We start from the raw sequence: 15071 nt of genomic DNA on the forward strand, positions 1-15071 counted from the left end.
GAGGGCGGGGCTCAGCCGGTGGTGGTGGAGGCTGGGCCACCCCTAGAGATCAGGGTGAGGACCTGAAGGCCACAGGCCGGTAGATCTCTGCTGCTGCTTACAGGTAGCCCACCCCACACCTGGGAGCTCACTTCTTGCCTCTTCTCTCAGGACAGCAGCCTTAGGTGAAATCCTCCCACACCACTTCCCAGCAATGTGGCCTCGGGCCTGTCACCCCTGTCTGACTCTGTTTCCTAAATCAGAGATGAGGGACCTAAAACACCTGGTGCACTGTGGGTGCCCAGCGCCTGGGCGCCCACCTTCCTCCATGCTGCCAACTCCTTATGTCACTCTTAAGGAGAGGAAACCCAAAGACGGTTGGGCCTGAGGTCACCGATGTGTCCTCAGCCCACTCTGCAGGGTTCCTGGAGGCGGCAGGGATGGCCCCCTGGGATTCACCCCAAGGGACTCAGCAGCCAGTCAGGCAGTCCTGGGAGGGGTCAGTAGAGGCAGCTGGATAGAGGAAGGAGGCCTAGGAGGGGCTGGACCTTCCAGGCACCTGAGCCGAGTAGAGGTGGGGAAGTGGGAAATCCCCCAACTCCCCAGGAAATGGGTGACTTGGAAGCTCCTGGTGGAGCTGAAGGGCCCTCCTAGTCCCTGATGTGGCAGGGCCCCCCAGGGAGAAGCTGACGGCGTGCCTGCCGCCCAAGGCAGGAAGCCACCCTTTGAGGGTTAGTACGCTCCATTCTTAAACTGGGAGAGCACTGCGCCTTCAGATGTTGAGTTTTTTTGGCTTCTGTGGCTCCTCTGTTTTAAGAATTTGGTGACCTAATTCCATGCTGACAAATTCCATGCTGTTCGGGCCCCTGTAATCATCAGCTAATGCTACTTTTGGTCCTACTGCCAGCCTAGAATCTAGGTCAAGGGTTTCCAAACTGTGTCCCCCCCGCCAAGGAGCCGTTAGGTGGGAAAAGAAGGGAGATGCTACCGACCCTCCAACTGGAGCAGCTGGACTTTGATCTCTGATGAAATACTAGTAGCTGTTGCTCTGTGAGCTCTTGCCACGTGCCAGGCACACATAGGGGCTCTGCCTCCACAGTGGTATTTTGTCTTCACAAACACCTGTGAAGAAGGTAGCAACACATTCCCATTTTACAGATGAGGATGCTAAGACTGTAGGAGGCTGAGCAGCCTGCCCTAGGTCTCACAGCTTGCAGGAAGGCGAGCCAGGACTTGGACCCAGTTTCTACTCTGAGCCACCAGGGCATATGGGTCCCTTGGCTGGAAAGAAAACTAGGTGTAGGAGTCAGAGGGGATGTCACATTTATCATCATTTGTTTCCTCCGGGTCAGTGCGTGCAGGCACACCTGCCTCTCTGCCCCAGGGGAGCGTGGTCCCAGCGCCAGGTTACCAGGGCCCCTGTACCCCACCACGTGGTGTCCGTATGCATGAGGGTCTGTCTGCCTGAATGTTTCTCTCCCCTCTGCTGTGGGCTCCGCTTCCCCTGCAGTCCAAACCGATAGGATCCAGCCCCGAAATAGCATATGTTTCCAGCCTCTGCTCATCCAAGTCATAAATCGCCTGGTGTGATGTGCTCCTTGCTTCAAAACCCAGGGTGGGGGTGGCTGAGTGAGTGTAAGGAGCTTGCAGGGCCTCCTCCACACTGAGACACGAAGCTGGAAGCCGGGGTGAGCCCAGGACGGAGGCCCAGGAAAGGAAGTGAGGGCCAGTCCTCATTAGACCTGGGGGCTGGCCTGGGGTTCAGCCTGGGATGCGAGTCAGGGCTTGGTGGCCCAGATTCAACCTGGGCCTAAGGGTTCAGACAAATTGGAGCTGAGGTCGGAGATCAGAGCGTTGGGCTTCAGTCTTGTCCAGCAGTCAAAGGCCCAGACTTAGCTTGGAGTAGGGGGTCAGAGGGCAGGAGCCATTGCTCAGAACATGATGAGGATGGAGAGCCACGCTCAGTCTGAGGTCAGGGTCAGGACTCTCAGGCTGATGTAAGTTCAGAGGTCAGAGTCATGATCAACCTGGTGCTGAGGGCCACTGCTGACTGAGGAGGAGGTCCCCAAAGACCCAGAAGCCTTCCTCTTTCCTGGAAATGAGCCAGACAGGACCGGTGACAGGGGGATGCCTATGATAAGCAAGATGGAGGCTTCCAGGGATTGTACAAGACTAGGAAAAGGACTGGGGGCAGGTCCACTAGAGCAAAGCCACTAGAGCAAAGCCGTCCCTGCTCCTAGAACGGGAGCCTCAGCTGTTCATCTCTGACATAATCATGGTCATGGCACCCACCTCCATATTGATCATGCCCCATCGGTATTGCCTATTTCTGCCCCTGCCACTGTGGCTCCGGCATGGCCGAGGTGAGCTGACAGGATGCACAGTCGAGGCAGCCACATGACATGCCCAGTGTGGATTTATGTCCCTTCCCTGCCTCCATGGCACAGGGGGCCCTCACGGGCAGAACCACATCAAGGCTCTCAATCCCCAGTTACTGCCCAGAGAGCCCCGTTGCTTCCCAAGCTGCCCCTGAGAGGTAGCCCTGCAGCCCGTCCAGGCCTCAGCCGCCCCAGCCAAGTGGTACGCACGCCGCAGCCCTGTCCAGGCACAGGTTTTCCAGTCCTCTGTTCTGCCCCCTGGGCTTTCCCGCCTCTTCCCTGTTCTGGGCCCAGCATGGACAGATATGTGGGGACAAGTCCACACAGCAGCCAGTGGGGAATGTGGGGGTGGAGCAGGCAAGCAGGAATGAGAGGCCAGCAGGCAGAGGAGAAGGGTGCCAAGGGGGAAGCCTTATCACAGGCCTCTCTGTTCTCATCTCCCACAGGGCCTGGGCATAGACCAGTCTCAGGCCATTCACTCGGCACTGGGGCCCTGACCCCAGAGGTCCCCCCTCCCTAGGGCACCACGGGAGATTCAACCAAGGGGGGAACCAGCATGTGTGAGGGGGTGGGCGGTTTGGAGGCAGGTGAGAGAAACCCTAGGAGACAGGAGTTGTGGAGAGCCCACAGAGGATGTGTGGACGACTAGAGGGCTGCCCTGCCCACCCAGGATTCGAGGCCTCCAGGGTTTGGCTGTGAAAGTCCCGGTCACCTCCTCCAGCTGAGCTATTAATACCCAACTACGACCCACGCACCCTTGTTGGGAGGACGCCGAGTTCCTCGGGGGCTAAAAAAGGTCTGAGATGGGGGTGAGCCAGGCCTTCTTCTCTTCTTGTTGGAGGAGATGGGGCCAAAGGCCAGGCTGGCCTGGAACAGGGGGTGGAGCTAGGGTGGGGGTGCAGAGGGTAACAGAGCCCTGGGGGTGGCCTGAGGATTCCAGCTTGGAGCAGGAAGGTGCTTGGCCAGTCCAGTCTCCATTGCTCAGAGAGCCAGGGCAGGGACTTGTCCTCGGTCCCACCTGGGAGGGGACTACCACCGAGCTCTCCTGGTTCCTTGCCCCTACCCAGGCCTTCTCCTTCCCCTCAGACCTCGGCTTGGTCTGCCCCAGGCTGCAGTGAGGCTGAGGGCTGCCTGTCTCCTCCTGCCAGAAGGGGCCTGGAGGAGAAAGGGGGCTCTAGGGGGAAGTTCAGAGCCTCTGGTGGGAGCTGAGCCCCCTAAAGCATAGCCATTCATGTTTCGCTTCATGTGTGAAGTCTCAATTATTCACAGCATTCTCTGAGGGGGGAATTACTGGTAGCCCAATTTTATAGATGAAGAAACTGAGGCTCAGTTATTTCCCTGGAGGCTGAGCTGCATAGACCTGGTTTGTCAGACTCCAAACCCCTACCCTGTGTTGCCTCCTGTTACATCATTATAAAAGGAGGTTTCTTGGTTTGTTTTGGGGATCCATGAAACAGCTGTTTCCATCAAAATGCCCCAGTTGCCACAGTGTGCCAGGCCTGTTGGGGTGGCTGGACCAAGCATGAGGAGCCCTCACAGGTGCCTTTCTCCTGCACTGGTGAACCCCCTCCCCCCCCCCCCCCCCCCCCAGGGATCCACGGTCACTTCTTCCTCATTCCTGGGGCTCAAGGTCACATCCTGGGTGGGGGGGGGGGGTCTGTGCTGGTTTTCTGGGCTCAAAGCCACCTGCTCCCTGCTGTGTCCCCCTCCTTTCCCAGGGCAGATGCTCCAGGATCCAGAGGCAGACCCCAGCAGGGTACAGACTTGGCCGGGAGAGTCCAGATGAGAAAGTGGCTGAGAGGTGTCAGCCCCAGAGGCCCCCTGCACCGGAAATCCTGACAGCTGCCTGGCTCACAGGCCCTGGGCGCTGGGCCCTGACCCCAGGCTGGCTATGGCCGTGTCAGGTGTCCAGAGGAGTTGGGGGAGGAGATGGCTAGAGCCACGGGCACTCTGCCTGTGGTTGTAGAGGCTGTCAACACCTCCTGGGCAGCCAAGGCAGAGAGGGGCCAGGGGCTGGCAGGGGATGGGGGTGGGGGTCGTTCCTGCCCTTGCCTGGCCGGTTTACAGGGGAGAGATAGGGCCCTGTCCTGAGGGACTGAGGGGGAGTCAGGCCATGTCCTGAGGGTCTGGGAAAGGAAGCATGGCCACAAGGTCCTATCCTATGCTGAGAGAAACCTGGCCTTGCCTGAGAAATCTGAGAAGAGGGAGAGACCCCTAGTCTTGGGGGCTGGTACAGGGGATATATTTCCTAATGGCTGGTGGGGATTGGGGCGTGGGGGGCTGTCCCAGTCTCACAACAGGGAAGGCTGACTGACATGTGGAGGGGGAGGGACCTGGACCTGCCTCCCTGCCGTTCTCAGCTGGCAGGCAGGTGGCTCTGAATTTCCCCAGTGTTTCTTCTCCACGACTCTGCAGGACCAGGCAGGAGCCCTCTGGCCTCGGGCTGACCACACAAACAGCCCCAGGGCTTCCCTCCACCACATCCAGGAAAGGAGCTGGACTAGCCCTGCCTGGATTTTTCCTATCCCTAAGGAAGGTCTCTGCCTCTGCACTGGATGGGAGGGTGGGTGTCAGGCCAGGCTTAGAACGGGCCCTTCTGCTTGCTCACCCCCATACACCCTCAGCTCTCCAACTGCCCATGTGCTCACTCCTCTGGAACGGCCCTTTCACCCCCAAGCAGTCTTCCTGGATTAATAGAGATGACCCCTACACCAGGCCTGGAGTGTCCCTGCCCTGCCTGCCTGTTTCCCTGGGGGCCCCGCCAGCAGAACCCGACCTTATGATGGCTTGGGCTTCTACTTCTCCTCTCCCATTTTACTTTCAATGCTCCCTCCCACCTGGCTGTCTCCTAGACCCCCGGGGCCTCGGTTCACTGACCAAACCCACCCCTCTGCCACACTAGCTGCCACACTCAGCTGTCCCTGCTGCTCGGCCTGGGCTCTGGCTGCCCCCTCTTTGCTCAGCTTCCTCCCCTGTGCCTCTGTCCCTTCTGTCTGCATTTCTCTTCGCCCTTTGCTGACTCAGATGTGGCTCCGTCTCAGTGTCCATCTCTGGCCTTCTCTGTCTGGCTCCCTCCCATCCAGTTTCAGATAGCCCAGCCTTCCTGTCACTGTTGCTCTGGGACCCTCCCCTGCTAGTGTCTTCTCTCCCTACCTGGCCCGGATGGCTGCTGAGACAGCTGCTCTGAGCTCTGACATCCACTTGCTGGGCCCCAGGAGGAGCTCAGACCACATTTGTGATCCCGGTTCTGGCCCAGGTAGTGGATGTGACTCCCAGAAGGCAGGAGGCAGAGAGTGGCCGGGGGACCGTGTGCTTGCCTATCCCTTGGGGGGGCCTCCCTCTGTTAAGGCCACTGGCCGTGGTCTCTGCCTAGGCTTCCAACTTCCTTCACCACTTACGACTGTGTGACCCTGAGCGAGCTCTGAGCTTCAGTTTCCTCTTTTACAGTGCCAGCAGGGCCTGCTTCAGCAAGTGCCACACAATGAAATGTTAGCCTGGCAGGTACTTGGCACTGTACCCAGCACGTGGCAGTACTCAGTAGAATCCCCATCATTGTTACCATGACCATAAATCCAGAGGTCCCCAGAGCCATGATGGGTGGAGTGGGGGATGGGCCAAACCTCTGCTGCTGGAAGTGTCCCCATATCAACCAGAGTCCTACGCCCATCCCTTCCTCTGGGGGACGGAAGACATCCCCACACACCTGGGACCTTCCTGTCCTCAGAGTCAGTCTGAATTGCATGCCGTGGTGCTCACCAAATTAATTACTGCTGGCTTGGGGATATACTTTTTTAAGAAGACATTTTCCAGGGGGAAAAACACGCAGGAGCTATAATTAGTTGGTAAGAGGAAAGAAGAACGGCGTGTGTGAATCACCAGCCCCGGTGACAGACTGTTAGAGCTGAGCAGAAGTTTTGGGCGAAGCCGCCGGGGTGTGGGTGAGCTGGGGACAGGGTGCAGGCAGGCTGGGACCCTCAGGCACAAGGCGCATTCAGGGGCGGAGACCTTACCTGTCACCCTGAAGTCTTCCTGCTCTCTCCCCAGACTTGTCACCCATTGCCTTACGAAGATCCCAGCTCCTTGGCTCCCCTGCAGCTCCTGCCTGCCCATCCCCAGGGCTTCTGGCCCACTCAAGCCCAAGGCCACTGCCAGTACTTGCTGACATGGACCTGGGCAGAGACCCTGCAGCTCCAGTGAGGAGGGAGACCCTGAAGAGGGTTTGAGCTGCCCGGGGGTTTGGAAACCACCCAGTTCAATTTCCCGTTCATTCATTCACTTGTTCATCAAATGCTGAAATACTGCTTGTGCCCGGCCTACAGACGAGCAAACAGAGGCCCAAGGCTATACAGCTATGAGTGGAGAAGTCTCTCTGCCTGTCCTGTCACACCAACTATGCCAAGCCAGACCCCGGGCGGGGCCCTGGGCTACTGAGGTGACCGTGACCAGGCCTTCCTGTCACGGAGCCCATATCCCGATTTGGGGGGCAACCAAACATCTATAGAGCAGAATGCTCAGTGCCACAACGTGGGAAGCACAGGGCTGTGGGAGCCCAGAAGTGGCTCTTGATCCAGCCTGGCGGTCAGAGGGGTTCACAGGGGAAGAGGTAAAAGGGGTTCAAAGGGTGGAAACAGCATGATGCTCCATCATACCCAGAGGGACCTAAAGTGACTCTGTGGCTGGGCTCAGGAAACAGCAGGTAGGGAGGTGGGTGATGGGGAGGGCTGCTTCTGAGCCAGGTCATTACAGTGCCCATTGCCACCCCCCCCCACCTCTGCCGTTTCTCCTGAGCAGCTGAAGGGGCTTGACCTGCTGGGTGCCCCTAGGACACTGTTTGCCATGTGGCCTTGGTCCTTGCAGACCCTCTGCTAGCTCTTTTTGATATCTGGACCCACTGACCCCAGGTAAACCCTGTTTGAGCAGTCAGTGGCCAATGAGGCAGGACCCAGCTTTCTTCCTCCCTCCCTCTCCCCTGGCTGAGGACTGGCTACCCAATTCTCTAGGGGGTCTCAGCCCAAGCCTAGGGGCAGGTACACTAGAGCAGCATGGCCTGTGCCTGAGAGCAGAGGCCCCAGGTCTCCAGTGAGAGGACACTTCCTCCCCTGGGAGAGTATGGCATCATCCAGCGCACAGAGCTCCCTCCTAACCCCAGACCAAATTAGCCTTCCAAATTACAGGCTGCGTATCCTCCAAATTGAGGATCGGGTGGGAGAACAGAGGCCCAGCTCTCCTTCCCACTTCCTGCTCACGGAGGACTCTCAGTTGGCCCATCCGCAAATAACAGACCGCGTTAGGAAACGATTCTGGGCACACACACTCTCCCACCCCAGGTTCTAGGCCCCAGACCAGCATCCAGGCTCAGGACAAGCTTGTGCTCTCCTAGAATTTGACAATGAGCTTGGAACCAGGGCATCTAGTCAAGGCTAGCACAGAGTTCTGAGGGCATTTTGGGGGCTACTTATTCATTCAACAAACACTTTCTGGGCACATTTTCTGTGCCAGGCACTGTGCTGGGCCCTGAGACACTGAGATGACAGACATGTGACCAGGCAGGTATGGGACAGTGAGCAGGCTTGTGGCAAGGGGTGAGCAGTGGCTGTGGGAACCCCTGATGAGGTCAGGGAGAGCTTCCTAGAGGAAGGGGTATATAAGCTGAGTCCCAGAGGACGAGTGTGTCCTGAGCCAGAGGAAAAGAGGAGGAGACAGTTTCAGGAGGAAAGAACATCAAGAACAAAGACGGGGAGTAGAGAGAGTGGGTGGGCATTAAGCAGTGGGTGGAGGCACTGGTTTGTTCAGACTCCAGGGCCTTGCCAGCCGTGTCAGGGGATTGGATTTCATCAGGAGTAGGAGGGGAGGAGGTCTGGGAGCAGGAGAGTGGAGGAGGATGGGTGTGTGCGTGCAGAAGCAGAGTCGACCCCCTAACCCCACCCCGAGGGCTCCCGGTAGGTAGAAAGGAGTGCGGGTGGGGTCCCTGGGACCTCCCACACTGGCCTCCCTCAGACCCCTTCCAGACGGCCTCAGGCCTTTGGAGAAATAATCCAGTTTGCTGCAAGGGAAACATGGGAGCATGATTGTATTTCTTTGTGTCCTGAAATTAAGGTGACTTTCTGTATTTTTGCTAATTGGTTTGGGATTTTTCGTGTTTTTGTTTTAGAAGAAAATTATATTGTAGACGCTGAGAATAAATGCAATTATTGTGTGGTGCCGAGTGCAGAGAGTGAAAGGACTACCTCCCTGAGCTCGCCCACTTTTGTGTCACAGAACAGGCGAGTGAGGTGGGGAGGGAGGGACGCAGCACCAGGCGGAATACCCGCCCCACCTCGTCTCTGGTCTCCGAGGAGCAGGAGGGTGTGGGGTGGCGTTGAGCAGAGGATGCCTGGTGGGAGTTCCTCCAGCTTCTGGTCTTGCTTGCACACCTCCTGGGACGGAGAGCTCACTGCTTCCCTCTGCCTGTGATGATTTTGCCCAGCTGCATCCGTTTGACGGTTCCTTCTGAGCCGCTTCCAGCACCCCCTCGAGGTTCCCTGCATCCTAACCTCTGCCTGGCCCTCCACCTCTTTTTTTTTTTTTTAATGTTTACTTATTTTTGAGAGAGAGAGAGAGAGAGAGAGAGAGAGAGAATGAGTGGGGGAGGGGCAGAGAGCGAGAGGGGACAAAAGATCCAAAGCTGGCCCTGTGCTGACAGCAGAGAGCACAACATGGGGCTCGAATTCAACAAACCGCGAGATCATGACCTGAGCCAAAGTGGGATGTTCAACCGACTGAGCCACTCAGGCACCCCCAGCCCTCCACCCCTTGTCTTCACCTCTGCCTGAGGCAAGGCTGAGGCCAGGGTGGACTCCATGGGCCCTAGACTTCTACAGGCCACATGGCGCTGGGTCTTGTCTGTCCTGAGTGGGTGGTACCTGCAATTCTGTGCCTGATGGCTGGGAGGGCTTCCGGCCCAGAGGCTCCCTTGCTGCCGGCCTGCGTGGGGACGTGAAAAGAGGCGCGTGATCTGCTTCCTGGTGCCTGCTCTGGCATCCAGCACATCCTGCATGGCCCAGCCTGGCCCGGCTGAGGACACGGGCCGGTGGGTAGAGGAAGGCCCTGACAGATGGTTCCACGCCCATAGAGGAACAGACGGGCAGAGCACCGGATCAGCACACGCCCTCACACGGCAGTCTTCTGTGCCCGGTCTTGCAATGGCTGCTGGGCCCTCCAAAATGAATTTGTCACAAACCTGACTCCTGACCTCGGGAGCCCATGGTCTGGACAGGCATGGGGGAGACAGGTCACAATAAAAAGCCTGCATTGCTGGCCTTACCAGCAAAATCAGCTCCAGACTTTTTTGGGAGCATAAATCCTACATATTGTAGCTTCCACCCAGAAACTAAAGAGGGACCTCTAAGTCACCTCTGTTCTCCTGCTCCCGCCATGGTTCCCAGTGTGTGCTCCACACTCCCTCCACCCTCTAGCCTCTCCTAGAACTCAACTGGACTCAAAGCACTGAACACACTCAGGTTTTAATGGTCTCCCTGGCCCTCTGGCCTTTGCCCAGGTTGTTCTGTCTGCCTGGAAAACGTCCTCTCCCTTTCACTTGCTAACTCCTACTCACAGTCAGCTTCCCAGGCCTCTCCCTGGGCAGCTTTCCCAGCTTCCAGACCATGCCGGCCCCCTGGTGCCTGTCCCCACAGCCCCTATACTGCCCTTGGAGCACTCACGGAAACTGAGATTTTTTTTTTTTAATGTTTATTTATTTTTGAGAGAGAGAGAGACAGAGTGTGAGTGGGAGAGGGTCAGAGACAAAGGGAGACACAGAATCTGAAGCAGGCTCCAGGCTCTGTGCTGACAAACACAGAGCCCGACGCGGGGCTCAAACTCATGAACTGTGAGATCATGACCTGAGCTGAAGTCGGACACTCAACCGACTGAGCCACCCAGGTGCCCCTGCGATTAGATCTTAATTGTGTGCTTATTCCATTGGCATCTGTGGCCACCATGGAGAGCAAGAGGGGCTGGTTTCTCTTGGTCACGGCTGAATCCCATTGCCTCACCCCCGGATGAGCCCGGACCACATGCTTAATCAATGTATGTTGAGTGATGAGTAAATGAGTATAAAAACCACAGTGTTCCTATTAATAGAAGCTTAAGTTCAGGCACATGGGGCTAGTAAGATTGAAAATGCATGTGCTGGCCGTGGCAAAGATGGTTACACTGGCTCCTAAAACGTAACCAACCCCTGGCCTGCCCCAGCCTCACTGGCAGTGGCTGGTTCCAGGCAGCCTTGATGTCAACAGCAACAGCAGTGACGCTGGCCATGTGTTGGAAGCTACCTCAGCACCAAATAAGTACAGAATGTTTTTTCAATGAAACATTATATTTGGATGCAAGAACCTAGGGTATCAAACATTCATGTGGAGCCAAGATTCATTCATCAGCAGACATTTCTTCAGCACCAACTACGTGCCAGGGGTTGGCTGAGCACTGAGGATTTGGCCGTGGACAGACAGACCTGCCTTTGCCTCAGCCTGAAGTCAGGAGAAAAAGCAGGATAATGGACCTCACTTTCGCCCCTCTGACCAAAGGGAAGGGAAGACATTTCCTCCCATGGGATGTGCCATCTCTGAGCATAGCTGCCGTCTGCAAAGAGGCACAGACTGACCCTGTCCTGTGGGGCCCTGAAAGACCCAGGCCAGCCTGGGAACCTGGAGACTGCAGTCCCTGCTGGGGGTCTGGGCCAGTTGCCCTCACTCTCTGGGGCCAGTGTTCAAGCAGCTGTTAGGGCTGGGATGGGCCAATGGACCCCACAGAAGCCAGCCCACCCTTTTCCCCTTCCACAGGATGCCACTCCACGGCCTGTACGTGGGATCTGGCCCCAAATTAGCTTCTGTCAAGGGTCACATAAGGGTCATGTACAGGTCACAGCTCAAAGCAGCCCCTTCTTGCTGCCAGATCATGGTTCAGGGAGTCCTGCTGTGTATGTGTGTGTCTGGGTAGGGACACACAGAGGACAGAGGGGGCTCTGGAAGAACAAAGCTTTGCCTTCCCCTCAGACTCCTCAAGTCAGGGCCTTATCTTCTGCTTCAGACTGGAGGCCCCAAGGGCCTAAACCAGGAAGATGGCTGAAAGTGAGGCCAGAGCCCCCATCCCTGCTTGGCCAGACTCTTGGGTCAGTGGCCTGGAATCTTCAGCCACTGTGCTGACGTGCGGAGGCTCCAGTCCTCACCCAGCTGTGCCCTGCCCAAGCAGGGAGGGCTCTGAAGGACACAGACAGCTCTTCCTCTGTCAGGACAGTGGGACCATTTATCAGGGAGATAAGCAGTAGCCAGAGGGCAGAGTTGGCGGAAGGAGCTGTCTGGAGCAGATAACCTGCGGTCACTCAGAGGGCACGGAAGGGCTCCTGTCCCCATCCTGAGGCCACCCAGGCCCCACCCCAGACCCTGCTCAGACACCTGCCCCTAAGTCTGCTGACCTCAGACATCTGCCTGTCTTGGCCTCATGGAAAAATCTGCTGTCCTCCAGGAACAAGGAGCTCGTGCTTCAGTCAGGCATGGAGTACATTTCCTCTTCATATTCTGTACCACAGCAGGGCCCCTATGATGCTGCCTTGCCTAATTTCCGGATGGGGAAACTGAGGCGCAGGGGGACGGTTTGGACTGCCCTTGTCCCAACCCTGCCCTCAGCCCTCCTGCACAGGGTGGGAGGGGAAATCCATAGGGCACTGTGTTAGTGAGCATTTACTATGTCCCCGGTGACTTGGTGCATGGCCTCTGCCCTGTCCCCAATCCCCTGAGGGAAGAAAAGGCCTTGCCTTGTTTACCTTTCCCAGATGGAAGCAATGGCCAGAGAGTGAGGTCACCAGGCTAAGGCTGAACCACTGGGAGGTGGCTCAACTAAACTTTAAACTGGGGGCTTCAGAGTGGTATCCAGAGCCTCAGCTGGCCACTGAACAGTACTGTCTGCCCAGAGGGGTCTTAGGTGCCTGGCAACGGCCAGAACAAACCCATTGAGCAGTCCTCGCTTCAGCAGCACATATGCAAACCCACTGGGCAGAGAACAGCTCTGGGATCCCACTGCCCAGCTAAAATCTGACACCCCCAAACTGTCAGAATTTTCCCAGGCTGCTCTGCTCACCCCAAGTCCCTAACCTGGCACTCAGGAGGGCTCAGTAAATTTTTCTGAAATTAATTAAGTCGAAAATGAGCAGCCACAGGAGCATAAATAATGACGTTGCCCCACGTTGTGAGCTCTTAGGGTTGGTCAGGCCCATACCAGGGGCTGTACACACTCGTCTTGATATCTCCTTGCCTGGGAAATGCCTGTCCATCACCTGCTGGACCAGAAAACATGGGGCCACCCTTGGGAGCTGAGAAGAGCCTAGACCTTAGATTGCAGAGATGGGGAGGGGGAGGAGGAAGAAGGAGAAGACTTTGCTCCTGGGCAGGGGGCTGGACTCCTCATGCCCTGTTGTGGAGACCTCTGCAGCCCTGTAGCCCTCACCAGTGGGAGCTCTATGGGCTGGTGTGTTCAGGGAGGAACTGGGGCTGTTCTGGGGATGATCCCTGGCTCTCCTCTCTCAGCCTCAGGGTCCAGGGCAGTGATTTGATCCCCTAACTGCAGAGACTTTTCTGGAAAGTATTCTACACGAAGGGCTGAGGGAGACATGCTAGGGAGCCTTGGAATTCATCTGGCAGGCATTGGGGGAGGGGGTGGCCTTTGAGAAGACTGGGGTCCTTCGGCCCATGACTACATTTTAAGGTGGGGGGTCGGGGGAGGGCTCTGGGTAGCCTTTAGCCCAGGTCATGTTGGGCAGGGAGAGAGTCTGGGCCATGCATGGTGCAGGGAAGGGTCCTCAGGTCTGGGGAGGTAGCCTGTGAACATGACAGTTGTGCATAGAGGAGGCCACAGGGGCTGTGTTGGGAAGGGGAGGATGACAAACAGGCACAGTAGTGCCAGCTTCATCACCCAGCCATGCAGGAGCCCCACACCCAGAGGGGCCCTTCCTCGAGTCTGGCTGGGGGCATTGGAACTTCAGGTGTGGAAGGTTTTTTTTTTTTTACCTTCTGACACTGATTGGGTCACCTCATGTCAACCCAAGAGAAGATACAAGCCCCCAGTCCTTAAGAGAGAAGCACCAGACTGCCCCCTGAACCAGCAGAGACTAGCCTTGGGAAGCCTTCTCCAGAAAAATTGCCATCTTTGGAAGAGCCCTGGTGGTTGTGTGTGGGGAGAGGGGCAGCAGTTGGCCAACCCCACATTGAGCTGGTCCAGCCCCTTGGGGGACAGTGCAGGCATATGACAAAAATATTGACAATAAAAAATCTGACCCAAAAACCCTGGAGAGTAGCCCTGCTGAGCTCTGGGTGTGCCCCAGACACGCCTAAACAAGGCTTCCCTGCCGCTCTCCCATTTCATTTAAATCTCAAGACCCTCTGAGGTTTGCACAATTGCTCATCCCTCTTTCACAGACGAAGAGCCAAGACCTGGAGGGGTTGAAGTCCGGGCTCAGAGTTGCAGAACATCAATAATCCTAAAGGCTCATGTGCACACACTCAGAGGGGCCACGGCACTTTTCCAGGGCACGTCCCGTGGCACACGAGCACACTCTGTGCAAGGGCATCCGCGATGGCAGAACCATGAATGGGGTGGGGTGGGTGGGTGGGTGAGAGGAATCACTGGGTAACCTGAAATGTCCGTCAGTCAGGTTCACGCACAGGACAGGACCTCAATGAGGTGGACGTGGAATCTGGTGCGGAAAGCAGTCCAAGCCCATAGCTGGTAGTTGCAGTCAGCACAGATGGAACCCATTTATGTGTGTATGTGTTATAGATACAACACCCAGGCTGCCGCCAAGGGCTGCTGGGACACCTTCCTACACGTGTGCTGGAGGGCACCCAGCCCAAGCCCAAGGGCATTACCTCCTGGCACCTCAGCATGCCTGCCCACACAAGGACCACTCACAGGGGACGCGTCCGCTCGCTCTCTCTCTTTGGGCCCAGGTCCAGGGTGCCAAGTCCTGGCCGGGGCTGGAAGACTGGCTCAGACGGTGGGGGCTGTGGCTTTGCCCCTCTTCACCAGCTCCCTGCCCCCTCTCTTCCTCTCCTTCTCTGCTTCTCTCTTGCTGGCTCCCACTGCCCTCTCATCCTTGAGAGGTTCTGAGCTCTCTTCGGTGGCAACTGCCACACAAGTGACACGTCATGCTGCCTCAGTCACACACAGCCCTGCCTCCCGGGCCGGAGTCCCACACTGCCTCTGGGTGTCCGTCTCGGGTCAGGCTGGCCCGTGCTGGCTGTAGCCTCACTCACGCTGCACCTCCAGCCTGGCTGACCGTGATGTCCCCATCTACCTGTGGCAGCCCTGGGAGGCCCAGTGGAGTTAGTTGTCAGAGCATAGAGGCTTCCGGGGTGGTGGCAGTTCCCAGGGCGGGCATGGAGGATGGAGAGGGCGTGAAGGTGGAGGTGTGAAATGGAGGAGGCGGTGAAGCAGGGGCAGAGCTGTGCCCTTGCAGATGGGCCCTCCTGGAACAGGTCGTGGCCCCCTGTGCTTCTCCATCTCTGCCCCTAGCCCAATGCCTGCCTGGCTGTTCCCTGCGGCCCCAGAACACAGAGGTAGCTTTCTTAAGCTACACAGATTCTGGTGCAGACTTTCTGTGGTCTTGGGCCAGTGAGGGCACCACATCAGGCTCAGTTTCCCCATCTGTTAAATGGGGCAAGGTGATGATGGACTAAGAAGGCA

This window comes from Leopardus geoffroyi, chromosome A2 (genome assembly GCF_018350155.1).
Source record: "Leopardus geoffroyi isolate Oge1 chromosome A2, O.geoffroyi_Oge1_pat1.0, whole genome shotgun sequence".
In the NCBI taxonomy this organism is placed as follows: Eukaryota; Metazoa; Chordata; class Mammalia; order Carnivora; family Felidae; genus Leopardus; species Leopardus geoffroyi.